This window comes from Cebus imitator, unplaced genomic scaffold (genome assembly GCF_001604975.1).
Source record: "Cebus imitator isolate Cc_AM_T3 unplaced genomic scaffold, Cebus_imitator-1.0 Scaffold296, whole genome shotgun sequence".
Classification (NCBI taxonomy): Eukaryota; Metazoa; Chordata; class Mammalia; order Primates; family Cebidae; genus Cebus; species Cebus imitator.
Window position 1 is genome coordinate 2,006,254 of NW_016107611.1, and position 12,119 is coordinate 2,018,372.

Genomic DNA, 12,119 nt, shown 5'->3' on the forward strand with positions numbered 1-12,119 from the left:
GTAGAGACGGGGTTTCACCATGTTGACCAGGATGGTCTCGATCTCTTGACCTTGTGATCCGCCCGCCTCGGCCTCCCAAAGTGCTGGGATTACAGGCTTGAGCCACCGCGCCCGGCTAATTTTTTGTATTTTTAGTAGAGACGGGGTTTCACCATGTTGACCAGGATGGTCTCGATCTCTTGACCTCGTGATCCACCTGCCCTGGCCTCCCAAAGTGCTGGGATTACAGGTGTGAGCCACCGCGCAGGGCCCATGAAACCCTATCTTATAAATAAATTAAATAAATAAATAAAGTATATATATTTAAAAAACAAAAAAGAAAAGGACAAGCTGCTAGCTGCTCTGGTGAAACAAGGCCACCTCTCAAGATCCCCAGGATGCACTTTGAAAAGCTTTGGTAGAGTCCACTGACAGATGAGGAAACCGAGGCCCAGAGAGGGGAAAAAAGGAGGTCCATGGGAGCCTCCCAGATGCCAGAGCATCTTTTCATGGGAAAGTCCCCTTGGCTCCACCTCCCAAGTGGTTCCTGAATTTGTGTCCATCTCTCTCAGACCCCTGCCACTGTCCACTCTGCGTGAGCATCATCGTTCGCTCGGACCCTTGCAGCATCACCACTGCTCTTCTGTGTTGCTGCTCTGGCGTCCTTCAAATCGCTTCCCGTGTGGAAGCCAGAAAGATCTGTTTTTTTGAGACAGAGTCTCACTCTGTTGCCCAGGCTGAAGTGCAGTGGCTTGAACTCAGCTCATTGCAACCTCTGCCTCCTGAGTTCAAGCAATTCTCTGCCTCAGCCTCCCGAGTCACTGGGATTATAGGTGCCTGCCACCACGCCTGGCTAATTTTTTTTTCTTTCCCCTCCCCCTCCAGTATACCCTGCATATTTGTATAATTTTTGTATTTTTAGTAGAGATGGGGTTTCAACATCTTGGTCAAGCTGGTCTTGAACTTCTGACTTTGTGATCCAAGCACCTTGGCCTCCGAAAGTGCTGGGATTACAGGCGTGAGTCACCACGCCCGGCCAGAAAGATCTTTCTAACATGAAAATCAGGTCCTTCTTTTCTTTTTAAATTTAATTTTATTTATTTATTTTTGAGACAGGGTCTCACTCCGCCGTGCAGTGGTGCAATCCTGACTTACGAAGCTGTGACCTCCTAGGCTCAAGTGATCCTCCCACCTCAGCCTTCTTTTTTTTTTTTTTTTTTGAGACGGAGTTTCGCTCTTGTTACCCAGGCTGGAGTGCAATGGCGCGATCTCGGCTCACCGCAACCTCCGCCTCCTGGGTTCAGGCAATTCTCCTGCCTCAGCCTCCTGAGTAGCTGGGATTACAGGCACGTGCCACCATGCCCAGCTAATGTTTTGTATTTTTAGTAGAGACGGGGTTTCACCATGTTGACCAGGATGGTCTCGATCTCCTGACCTCGTGATCCACCCGCCTCGGCCTCCCAAAGTGCTGGGATTATAGACATGAGCCACCACAACCAGCCTAGCTCTTGTCACGTCTCTGCTTGAAACCCTCCAATGGCTTCCAAATGGGCTTGCAGTAAAATCCAGACTCCTTGTCCAGGATTACCAGGCTCTGTCTGACCTGCTGGGGCAGCCTAGCCAACCTCACTCAGCTCTCCTTCCTGTCTCAGCAGGTTCAAGGCCACTGACCTTTACAGCCTCAAACCTTTGCACACTTACCATACCCATACTCTCCATCTGGAATGCTTTTTTTTTTTTTTTTTTTTTTTTTTTTTTTTTTTTTGAGATGGAGTTTCACTCTTGTTGCCCAGCAGGCTGGAGTGCAGTGGCATGATCTCGGCTCACTGCAACTTCCGCCTCCTGGGTTCAACCAATTTTCCTGCCTCGGCCTCCCAGGTAGCTAGGATTACAGGCATGCACCACCGAAACCGGCTAATTTTTGTATTTTTAGTAGAGATGGGGTTTCACCATGTTGGCCAGGCTGGTCTCGAACTCCCGGCCTCAAGTGATCCACCCACCTTGGCCTCCCAAAGTGCTGGGATTACAGGCGTGAGCCATTGCTCTTCCTTCAGATGGTCTGAATAGCTCCGTTCCCTCCTTCACTTCCTCAGGGAGTCCCTCCCCATCCAGTCCCCAAATCTCCCCTGGCCCAAGACCCTCTCCTCACATCACCTGTGTCTTGTTTGTGTCTATCTGTCTAGAATAGGTGTTCCAGGAGGGCAGAGACTTTGTGTGTCTTGTTGACTGCTGTAACCCCAGCACCCAGGACAGGCCCAGCATCCAGTAGGTGCTCAATAAATTACCAAGGTCACGGTCAGGGAGCACAGGGCCATTTGCCAATGACAGAAATCATTCCAGAAGCTTTGCAGAGGCCAGAGGTATGGAGTAGAAAACATGTATTCTCAGCCAGGCATGGTAGCTCACGCCTGTAATCCTAGCAGTTTGGGAGGCCAAGGCAGGCGGATCACCTAAGGTTGGGAGTTCGAGACCAAGCCTGACCAACATGCAGAAACCCTGTCTCTACTAAAAATACAAAAATTAGCTGAGCATGGTGGCTCATGCCTATAATCTCAGCTACTCGGGAGGCTAAGGCAGGAGAATCTCTTGAACCCGGGAGGTGGAGGTTGCCATAAGCCAAGATTTCACCATTGTACCCCAACCTGGGCAACTTCATCTCAAAAAAAAAAAAATATGTATTCTCTGGCCATGAGGCTGCCCCCTCCCACCCCAGGCTCAAACTAGGGTTTGAGGAGGAGGGGGAAGGAGTTTGTTCCCAGGGGAGGAGGTGGGCAGCGGAGAGCTGGAAAGGGCAGGATCTATCCGCTTCTTAATTGACTTTGAAAGGTCAGGGCTGAGTCCTTCTCAGTGTGTCCTGCCCCCTGTAGGGTCCTCAGCTGCGGAGCTGCCGCCCCCACCCCAGACTCCTGGGCAGAAGCTTGTGGGTCCTGTGGAGCTGGGATGGGCGGGGGGCATACTCCTGGGCTGGAACAGTGCCATCCCGTCCCGTCCCGCCCTTCCACTTGAAACCTCCTACCCCGACCAAGTCACTCAAAATACCTCCCTCCCCCCTCCTCTGCCCTCTCTCTCCCCATCCCTCTGCCCCTAGTCTCTGCCTTCCTCCTGTGACATTGAGAGAATTACTTCTCCAGGAGCCTCAGTTTCCCCTTCTGTAAAAGGGGGCACCACCTTTATACCCATCAGAGCACAGACTGCAACATCCTTGCTAGAATGCGATTATCATCTCCATAATGTGCAGTTTGAAGAGTTATTATTCCACGGGGACTAGGGGGCTGAGACAAGAAATGAACCAGTTCTTCATGGCAGGAGGCACCAGCTGAGGACTGGAAGTCCCCTTTGCCCCACTTTCTGTCGACCCCCAGGGCTCTGCTGACCTAACTCGGGTACACGGGCAGGAGACGTTTCCGGCAGCCAGAGGCGGAAACGCACTTCCCATTGCTAATTTCCTTGAGGGGGAACCGGTCCAGCTCTTGGCCCTCCTTCCTCCCACCCCTCCTCCCCAACCTGATGGCATCTTGGGTATGCTGGATATGGGGGGAGGGGTGCCCAGACAGCCCTCTCTTCTCCCCCACATGAGATCTGCCCACCACGGAAACCCCAAAAGTCAGCACGGAACATCAGACTCAGAATGCCACAGTGCAGCCAACGTATATGTGACAGCTGGGACTGCGAGACTATTTCTGACCCCTTCTTGGTACAGATGGGGAAACTGAGGCCCATAGCAGCAAGGCAGTTGTCTAAGTCACTTGACGTCTCAAGTTGGGGCAAACCTCGTGTCACTCTTAACTAAACAGCTTCCCTTCCCCTGAGGTTTTCTCTTCACTCTCTGAAGTTCTGTAATTTTTCTCAAGTCTTTCTGAGCCTGTCTGGCCCCTCTGAGAACCTACTGGAAGATACGGACCTTCTCTGCATCAAGAAAGCAAGCGACCTTCCATCACCTGATCTCCTTAACCCCGTTCCCTTCCAAGACCCTCTTTGGTTGGGATCTAAGTTCTGCCCCTTACTTAGGGCTCTGTTGAGGAGGTGAACCCCCAAATCTCCCAGCCCACAAGAAGCTCCCCCTGTCTGTCCCACAGGCCCCGACTTCTTGGGTCCCTGTGGCCCCTTCCAGAGGGTCGGGGGGAAATACACCCAAGAGTGGAGCCATAATGGGGGACAAGAAAGACTAGGCAGACCCAGCCCCCCCTGTTAGCAGCCTCAACTGCTGCATCCTGTCAGCCACCCCAAAACCCAGCAAAGCCGAAAAACTTGGAGGGTTTCGAGGACTAGAGGGAGGAGTGCCACAGCCTCCCGCATCCCCCAGCACTCCCAGGCCTCATCCCTGTCCCCGTTGCCGTTGCCACCAAGCTATCTCACCTCCCCCTTTTCCTCCTCTTTGGGCTCCTGCTCCCCCCGCCGCGTTCCCCCGGCAGCCCCAGGGGACCAGCCAGCTCCGGTCTGCTCATTAGGGACGAAATGTGATCACCACTCCTCGCTCCCCACCTGGTGCCCTGGCGGCCAGCGGAAACCAGGGGGCAGCCAGGCCACCCTAGCCGCCCCACTGCACCTCAGTTTCCCCATTTTGACCGAGGGGGTCTCTGTGCCCCCCACGCCCACACTGCCCATCAGGGACACCAGTCCTTAGACTGCCTCTCTGACGTTCTGGGTCCCCACGGTTCTGCGATCTTCAGGTTCTATCCTTAGATCACTCCGAAGTTGAATGTTCTATTATAACATCCTAGAGCGTTACTCTTCTTTCATTCTATTTATTACATCGTGGCTTTGTAAGCACCTACCCTTCTAAGTTTCCAATATTCCAGAAGTCTCACATTCCAAGATTCGAAAGTTCTATTGTTAGAACGCGCTATGATTTTTTTAAGCGTTCTATGACTTTCATAATCTATTATTACACCCTCGGTGATTTTTATCTTTCCCCGGCAAACAGGAATACGTATTTCCCTTTTCTCTTTTACAGAAATGGGAACGTACACTAAATACGGTGAGCCCCACTTCCCTTTCTTCCCCCCGCCTTTTCTTGTCTGCTTTTGAACATTCCAGCAGCTGATTTCGGAGACTGTGCAGAATTCTGAGGAACTGTGGCTTCACGGAGGGAAGAGAAGGGCGTGTTAGTTACCGCCTCCACCTGGCCCCTAAATTCTCACCACCTGCGGGGCACAGGAGGCATCCGGGCCGCCTCTCTACCCTTTCCCTAGCGGGCCTAGCCTCAGCCCTCCCTGCTCACACCAGCTGAGTTATTATTTGTCTAGACACAAACCAAATTATAGGCCCTGTCCCCGAGGGAACGGTGGGCTCCAGGCGGAGGGTCAGGAGACTGAGGCTGGAGTTAATCCCGCTTCCCCTCCACTTCCTCCCCTCCACCTCCCTCCCCCTCTTCCCGAAACTCCACCCCTTCCACCCAAACCAACTCTTGCCCCTCTCCCTCCCCACCATGGTTTTAGAAATATTTTCTCTCCTCTGCTTCTAAAACCCTCCCTCTTGGATTCCAGCCATTTTTACTCACCCTGGCGTCTCTCCCTCCTCATTGAGACCTCTTTCCCAAAATTGATCCACCTTAGTGGTAGCAGAAGAAGCCAGCTCTCTGGATTTGGGCTTCAGTTGAAAACTGGAGTCCCAACCCTCCAGCCTGGCACTGACTCACTGTGGAGACATCTGCTTTTGGGCCTCAGTTTCCCCATCTATAAAATGGGAGCGGGGTGGGGGTTGTTGACCTAAATGGCTCCACAAACCCTTTCCAGCCCTCAGCTGCCAGCACTGAAAAGTGCCAAGATTTCAGCACTCCTCATTTTGGATTGAAGGACTGCAGTATCCCGAGGACCTTTGATTGGAAGGATCTGGAATTCCGAGGCCTCCCCTCTGATCTTTCTTCCATCTGGGCCCTTCCATTCAAAGATGCTCTGGTTCAAGGTTCTTGACCCTATGATTTCCCAGAGTTCGAGGAGCCCCCATGGGTGGCTCATCCTCTTCTGCTGGGATTCCCCCAGAGAAGAAAACCTCCCCATCCTCACCCAAACCCGAAGTCAAGTTCATCTCCAGAGACAGAGCTGGGGGCGGGTGCCTTTTTTTGTGGGTTCAGGAGGAGGAGGGCTGATGGTGGGCTTTGGAGGGGGCATTGGGGGGTGTGGCCCCATCCTCTCAATTTCTGCGCCAAATTCCCCAATGCGCATCCAGCCCGAGCACGCACGCACATCCCACAACATGTGTCACAGATATTCTAGAGCTGTTCCTCAGCCTAGTTTGGGAGGGCAGGTTGTCCAGTTTCAGGGGGGAGAGTGAGGCGGAAGCAGGAAAGAGTTAACGGTGACCCAGCCAAATCCTGGAAGAGAGGAAGTAGGGGAGGAAGTGCACCCCCAGCCAGGAATTCCTGAAATTGGCGGGCGGGGTGGGTGCGACCTCAGGGGCAGTGGGGTGGCTCCCTGAAGTGGGCCATGGGGTCAGAGTCCGCCTGTCCCAAGTCACAAGCCTCCTGCCCCCTAACCCGGACTCCCAAGCAGCTTCCCAGCCCAGAGGAAAGTTCCGGGGTGCCAGAGGATTTGGAAGGAGAAACGACAGAGGTGAAGGTGCCAAAACAGGGTTATAAGAGACGGAGAGACAGAGACAGGGCAATAGAGAGAGACGGAGAGACAGGAAGGGAGCCAGCAAAGAGACACACAGAGACAGGGAGAGACGGACTGCGGCAGAGAGATCCACAGAGGTGCCACAACAGACGCGGGACAGGCAGAGGCAGGGGCAGGGGGAGGTGGCACCCAGAAACAGAGACAGAGACAGACGGAGACAGAGACGCAGAGATCAAGAGACAGAGACATCCAGAGACACAGAAGGAGAGACAGGTCCAGAGGCAGAGGGACCACAGACACAGAGACCTCAGAGACCTCAGGCGGGACCTGGAGACAGACGCAGAACCGAGCAGAGCAACAGAGGGGGCGGGCACCGAGACGGCGCGGGAGACTGAGGCAGCCCCCGAAGGGGCGGGGAGGAGCGGTCCCGTCACGAGCAGGGCAACCTAGTGAGACCCCGCGGCCCCGCGGGCGGCCGGGGAGGGCCCGGCTCTTACCTGCGCACGGCGGCTGGACGGGGCGAGCGGCCGCGCCTCTCTCTGCTGCGTCCTTGTCCGGGCTCGACGGCGGCGCAGGGACCCAGCGGACGCCCCTTTGGGGCAGAACAGCGGCGACTGCTCCCGGTCCCCGGGCTCAAGCCGCCAGCCGAGGCCCCGCCCCTCCCAGGCCCGCCCCCATTAACCCCACCTCTGCCGCTGCCCCTTAAGCCCTTTCAGGCTTCACCCCACTCAACGCCTCCAGCCCCGGGGGAAGCTCATCTGCTGCTGGAACACCCCCCAATCCTTCCATGTCCCCCAGCTGGAAGGTCCCCTCTCTCCAACCACACCCCCCAACTTTAACAAGCCCTGAGATACGGGAGGAGGAGGCCCCCCCACTACTGACCTTCCTTGGGTTCAGCCATTTCCTCCCTTAGAGACCCCAGGCCTCCGTCATTCATCTTCTGGTCCTTAACCTTCTGCATCTTCCCCTCTAAGGGAGAGAATAAAGGGTTCTGTTAGGTCCCCAACTCCGAAGTCGTGGCCACCCCTAGAAGGAGCTCTAGGGTTGCGGTTACAGCCTGTCTCTTGGTCAGACCTTAGGCTAGGGACATCCCCGTGACTGTCTCCTCTTTGAATCAAGGTGGTCACTCATGGTGCCTGCTTGCTTTTTCCTTTCTTCTCTTTTCTTCCTTCCCTCCCTCCCTCCCTCCTTCCTTCCTTCCTTTTTCCGAGTTTTGCTCTTGTTGCCCAGGCTGGAGTGCAATGGTGAGATGTCACTGCAACCTCTGCCTCCCGGGTTCAAGCAATTCTTCTGCCTCAGCCTCCCGAGTAGCTGGGATTACAGGCATGCTCCACCTCGCCCGACTAATTTTGTATTTTTAGTAGAGACGGAGTTTCTCCATGTTGGTCAGGCTGGTCTCAAACTCCCAACCTCCGGTGATCCGCCGGCCTTGGATCCTGGGCTTACATTCGTGAGCCACCTCGCCCAGCTTCTTGCTTTTTTTTCAGACAGAGTCGCACTCTGTTACCCAGGCTGGAGGGCAGTTACACAATCTCCGCTCACTGCAATTTCCACCTCCCAGGTTCAAGCAATTTTCCTGCCTTGGCCTCCTGAGTAGCTTGGATTACAGGCAGGTGCCACGGCTAATTTTTGTATTTTTAATAGAGACGGGCTTTTGCCATGTTGGCCAGGCTGGTCTGAAACGCCTAAGCTCAAGCTATCTGCCCACCTCGGCCTCCCAAAGTGTTGGGATTACAGGCATGAGCCACGGTGCCTGGCCTTTATGTTTCTTTTTTTGAGACAGGGTTTCACTCTGTTGCCCAGTCTGGAGAGCAGTGGCACGATCATGGTTCACTACAGCCTCAACCTCCCAGGTTCAAGTAATCCTCCCACCTCAGCCTCCCAAGTTGCTGGGACCACAGGGATGCACCACCACACCTGGCCAGTTTTTTAAATTTTTTTCTACAACAGGGGTCTCACTGTGTTGTCCAGGCTGGTCTCAAACTCCTGGGCTCAAGTGATCCTTCTGCTGTGGCCTCCCAAAGTGCTGGGATTACAGGCGTGAGCCACCACACCTGGCTAATTTTTGTGTTTTTAGCAGAGATAGGTTTTCACCATGTTGACTAGGCTGGTCTTGAACTCCTGACCTCAAGTGATCTTCCTGCCTAGGCCTCCCAAAGTGCTGGGATTACAGGTGTGAGCCACCTCACCCAGACTTTGTTTTTTGAAACAGAGTTTCGCTCTTGTTGCCCAGGCTGGAGTACAATGCTGTGATCTCGCCTCCCAGGTTCAAGTCATCTCTCCTGCCTCAGCCTCTTAAGTAGCTGGGATTACAGGTGCCCACCACCACGCCCAGCTAATTCTTTATATTTTTAGTAGAGACAGAGTTTCGTCATGTTGGCCAGGCTGGTCTCAAACTCCTGACCTCAGGTGATCCACCTGCCTTGGCCTCCCGAAGTGCTGAGATTACAGGCGTGAGCCACCATGCCCGGCCTCCTTTTTTATTTTTAAATTAAAATTAAAATGTTGGCCAGGCATGGTGGTTCATGCCTCTGATCCCAGCACTTTAGGAGGCCAAGGCAGGCAGATCACTTGAGGCCGGGAGTTTGAGATCAATCCCCATAGCAAGACTCTGTCTTTACAAAAAAAAAAAAATTATTTTAATTAGACAGCTTGAGTGGCACGTGCCTGTGATCCCAGCTACTTAGCAGACAGAGGTGGAAGGATCACCTGAGCCCAGGAGGCAAAGGTTGCCGTGAGCCAAGATCACACTTCTGCACTACATCCTGGGAAATGGGGGGGTGGGGGGCAGGGGATAAAAAGAACACTCAGCTCTGTGGCTCATGCCTGTAATCCCAGCATTTTGGGAGGCTGAGGCGGGAGGATCACTGGAGCCCAGGAGTTTGAGACCAGCCTGGGCAACAAGTGCAACCCTCATCGCTACTAAAAAAAAAAAAAAATTAAAAATTAGCCATGATTTAAAATTAAATGTAATTAAAAATTACATTTAATTAACAATTAGTCTTTAAAAATTTTAATTAAAATGTTTAGATCTTAAGGGAACAATATAAGGAATCCAGAAAATTGGATACACCATGTAATTAAACACCCAAACCAAGACACAGGATATCGACCGGGTGCGGTGGCGCATGCCTGTAATCTCAGCACTTTGGGAGGCTGAGGCGGGCAGATCACTTGAGGTCAGGAGCTGGAGAACAGGCTGGGTGCAGTGGCTCATACCCATAATCCCAACACACTGGAAGGCTGGGGCAGATCACTTGAGATGAGGAGTTCAAGACCCAACTGGCTAACATGGCAAAATCCCGTCTCTACTGAAAATACAGAAACTAGCCAGTTGTGGTGGCAGGTGCCTCTAATCCCAGCTACTCGGGAGGCTGAGGCAGGAGAATCACTTGAACCTGGGAGGCAGAGGTTGCAGTGAGTCGAGATCATGCAAGTGTGCTCCAGCCTGGGTGACAGTGTAACTCCATCTCAAAACAAACAAAAACAGTAAGAATATTTTCATCATCTCAGAATATTGTTTTGTATTCCTTTTTAGGCAATGCAGACTACTTCACTCCCGGAAGCAAACCTGTTCTTTCTTTCTTTTTTTTTTTGATACAGGGTCTCACTCTGTTGCCCAGGCTGGAGTACAGTGGGACGACCATGACTCAGTGCAGCCTCAACCTCCCTGAGCTCAGGTGATTTTCCCACCTCGCCTCCTGAGTAACTGGACCTACAAGGATGCACCTGTAAAAATAAATAATAAATAAAAGTAACTTCTGTATGTTTTTATAGTGATGGGGCATCCCCATGTTGCCCAGGCTGGTCTCAAATACCTGGACTCAAGTGATATGCCCCACAAAGTGCTAGGATTACAAGTGTGAGCCACTAAGCCGGGTCCTGTGTTCTTTCATTTTTCACCAGAGTTGTTTAGTTATGTTCTAGAAATTCCAGCAGGGCGCGGTGGCTCACGCCTGTAATCCCAGCACTTTGAGAGGCTGAGGCGGGCCGATCACGAGGTCAGTTCCATCGAGATCAGCTTGACCAACATGGTGAAAACCCATCTCTACTACAAATACAAAAATTAGCCGGGCGTGGTGCTGCGAACCTGTAGTCCCAGCTACTCAGGAGGCTGAGGCAGGAGAATCGGTTGAACCTGGGAGGCGGAGGTTGCAGTGAGCCAAGATCTTGCCATTGCACTCCAGCCTGGGCGACAGAGTGATACTCTGAAAAAAAGAAAAAAAAAATTCCTGTAAATGAAGTCATAGTTTAAAATAAACAGAGCAGACACAGTGGCTCACGCCTGTAATCCCAACACTTTGGGAGGTGGAGGCGGGCAGATCACGAGGTCAGGAGATTGAGACCATCCTGGCCAACATGGTGAAACTCTGTCTCTACTAAAAAAAAAAAAAATGCAAAAATTAGCCAGGCATGGTGGTGTGAGCCTGTAGTCCCAGCTACTGGGGAGGCTGAGGCAGAAGAATCGCTTGAAACTGGGAGGGGGAGGTTCAAGCGATTCTTCTGAGAATGAGCTGAGATTGCGCCACTGCACTCCAGCCTGGACAACAGAGAGAGACTCTTGTCTCAAAAAAACAAATATATATATATATATATATATATTCTGAATGCTCATTGATGGGCTTAGGGTCCCCTTCTCTCTCTGGCTCACTCTAAATTTATGCTGAGACTTGATCAGGATCCTGGAGGGAAGCAAGTGACCACTGCAAGGGTTTAACTGGGAGCGTTTTTATGAGATGGGCAGAGTGGAGGAAGCCACAAGGACGGGGCGGCACCAGGGGATCGGCCGAAGTGGGCACCAAGCCATCACCAGCTTAGGGCAGAAGGGATAGGGAGGGAGTTTGTTACCCATCTCCAGGGACAGCTGGAGTTCCCAGAGGAGCTGCGGTTCAGAGGGAACCACAGCCACTGTGAGTGCGGGATGCAGGGAGGGGCCCAGGAAGTGAATACCCTGACCTCTCTCCACCGGCCCTGCGGATAGAGTTTGCACAGGGCAGTCTCCCAGGGCCCCAAGCTGGGGAAGGAAGGCTGAGAGTGACCCTGTGGGGGCTGGCGGAGGGGGGTCATGTGGAGAATCACCAGCACTTTTCCAGTAGATCTTTCTGGGTGCATTTTTCCATGCAGGTCCTAGTCTGGCCACGAGGGGTCGAGAGAGCACCAGGAGCCCCAGTCACAGGGCCGCTTCAGCAGCGCTGGGTCACTTTCCCAGAACCTGGGCAATGGGGAAGGGACGAAAGGTGGGAGTGGGCACGGGGAGGTGGAGAGGAGCCTTTGACCCAAGAGCGGCAGAAAACTGTCTTCCAGACCTAAGGGTGATAGGATAAGTCTAGTGCAAACTCCATCTCCAGGGTCTGTGGAGAGAGGTCAGGGTGCATTCGCTTCCTGGGCCCCTTCCTGCTTCCCTTATTCCCACAGTGGCTGTGGCCCCATCCTCTGAACTGTGGCTAATTGTATTTTTAGTAGATACGGGTTTTTACCATGCTGGCCAGGCTGGTCTTGAACTCCTGACCTCAAGTGATCCACTTGCCTTGGCCTCCCAAAGTGCTAGAATTACAACCTTGAACCACCTGGCCCAGGCTTTGACTT

The 12,119-nt window shown here is 53.0% G+C and overlaps 1 protein-coding gene across 2 annotated transcripts in view; it reads right to left on the reverse strand.

Moving 5' to 3' along the window:
- GPR4 (G protein-coupled receptor 4) overlaps positions 1–7,145 on the reverse strand; it is a 13,758-nt gene extending 6,613 nt beyond the window's left edge. The window contains exons 1-2 of one of the 2 annotated variants that reach the window (XM_017502491.2): positions 7,031–7,139; positions 5,480–5,654 (exon numbers count right to left, since the gene is read on the reverse strand). The gene's annotated coding sequence lies outside the window, so the exon portion shown is untranslated. Of the gene's footprint in view, positions 1–5,479; positions 5,655–7,030 lie in introns of both variants that reach the window. The other variant, XM_017502493.2, reaches the window with a different exon arrangement.
- Positions 7,146–12,119: the final 4,974 nt, after the last annotated feature.